The following is a 2,133-nucleotide window of genomic DNA, read 5'->3' as shown; positions in this document are numbered from 1 at the left end:
CATTAAATTACCTGGCCCTAAAAAAAATGAAGAAAAAACCTTCCCAATGGGAATAAAAAAAATTTGAATAAAAGGAGGAGGGACTAGAGAAAGAGAGAGAAAGAAAGAAGGGAAAAACAAACAACACCTTACCATTTCAATACTCCCATCCAATTATTTTTCAGTACGTACAGATTTCTGGAAAATCTGAAAATCTGAATAGTTTTCTATTCTGTTGGACTTTTAAGATTTGGTGAATGCTTGTATATATTTTAAACTACTGATTCTAAGTGACTTTAGAAAAATGGAATGTAAACTTAACACTGAATAAATGTGGAGGGCTTTGGGATTTCTTTTGAAAAAATAAAATCCAGAAAATTAAATATTGGCTAGTGTGCTGATTCCTCTCATTTCTTTTCCTCCTTTGTAGATGCATACAGAATGCAACAAAAACTGCCAATAACTTGAATTTATGGGCATTATTAAAAGTTCTTCATGTTTTATCCACTGTGCTTAGAATTCCAGATTGGCTTTTTTGACAGAAGTTCAATTAATAATCATTTTTCTCCAAGTAGGAAATCTTGCAATTCATTGCAAAATATGTTTATATTGTGACGTTGTACTGTATCATTGAGAGCTGCAGGGTTCCTCTAAAGTGTGGGGGTTTGTTGGCAGTGGTAGGGTTTGAATATTCACACACCCATCATGTGCACTGCATTCCATCTGCCCTGTAATTCTTGCACTGAGTGATTAATTATATTGGAGATGCTTCAGTATTTTGAGAGATGTACATTGAGCTGTTAAAGCCTGTCTGAGTTTGTCTCTTTTGATCTTTGCACAACTTTCTTAGTTACCACTTTGTTATTGTGGGAAATGAGAGTGAAATGGTAATTCTGTATTACAGCAACTTGTGTTCATATATTTGTGTGTATATATATAAAAATGTATACCATCAATAGTCACAATTCATAAATTGAACTTTGTTTCATTGCAAACACCATAAAATATTTTTCATGGCATATGTGAAGCTTAGGTATCTGCTTACACACTACTTTGCTGCAGATCTCTCAACTTGACCTTTGCATAAGGCCAAGTCTTTTTTTTTTTTGCTGTTCAGTTCTCTAATGACTCATCAGCAGAAAAGCAAGTGATCCAGTGCTGTGTCTGCTGTATGTGGGTGTGTACAGAAGCAGTGATGTTTAAAAAAGAAAAGGTGCTCAGGTTATAAACTGGAGTAAGTTGTATATTGGAGTCAGCTCAGTGTGAATTTTCAGCTTTCTACATTTTAGTTGTATTTTTCAGTTGATCATAGCAAGGGCAAATTCTTTCACCTCCAAACATGGTTCAGGTTATGTCATGTATTCTCTGAGGAGCAACAGGCCTATTTGTGCTATGGAACATCCTGAAATATTTCTTCTGGACCTTCTGGGCTTTTTTTTGTTTCTCATCCAATATTGAAGTATTGCATAGGCGGCAGGGAGTCCAGAGGGAAAATAAGGAAGATGGTCATGGATGTCCCGCAGGAAGGAGAACTTCAGGTCACTGCTTGTGTCTCATTTACCTTGGGACAGACCATCTATGAGACAACAAGCTACAAGAAACCAGGCCCTGAATGAATGGTGCTATCATCTTTCTAAGAATATTTCCCTCAGTTTTTAGAACTGAAATCTGATACTGCACAGCCTTCATGCAGTTTGTAAGATACCCACAGGTATTTGGTAGTTCATCAATGCTTTGTTTTAGAAGCCATCAGTCTTGTCTGTTTTACATTTCTAGCCCTATGCCTTCAAATTCTATTTTAGCTTATATTTCACTTTTTCCTTTTAGTTTTACTCCACTGTAAATCATTTTTCAGAATCAAAGGAAGAAAGGAGTTCTTTCAAGTACAATTAAAAATACTCTGCTGTAAAACAGGGTTTTGAAAAGTTTAAGTGGGTGGAAAATATCCTGTATTTCTTTGCCAAATATAGGACTGTTGATATGGGTATAGGGATAGTCTGGTCTTACATCTCTTAGCAGAAGCTAGTTTTTTAGGAATAAAACCAGTATCTTTGTAGAAAATTCATAAAGGGAATTTAATATTTAATATTTTAATATGCTAATATTTTGTTTGAGGCTTGCCTTGACATGTGATAATAAGGAAACTCAATTTCT

The 2,133-nt window shown here is 35.0% G+C and overlaps 1 protein-coding gene across 7 annotated transcripts in view; it reads left to right on the top strand.

Moving 5' to 3' along the window:
- The window catches only part of POC1B (POC1 centriolar protein B), a 43,948-nt gene that overhangs the window by 5,305 nt on the left and 36,510 nt on the right, over window positions 1-2,133 (top strand). The window lies entirely within an intron of this gene.

This window comes from Motacilla alba, chromosome 1A (assembly GCF_015832195.1).
Source record: "Motacilla alba alba isolate MOTALB_02 chromosome 1A, Motacilla_alba_V1.0_pri, whole genome shotgun sequence".
NCBI lineage: Eukaryota > Metazoa > Chordata > Aves > Passeriformes > Motacillidae > Motacilla > Motacilla alba.
The sequence above is the reverse complement of the archived record's forward strand: the minus strand, read 5'-3'. Positions and strand labels throughout refer to the sequence as shown.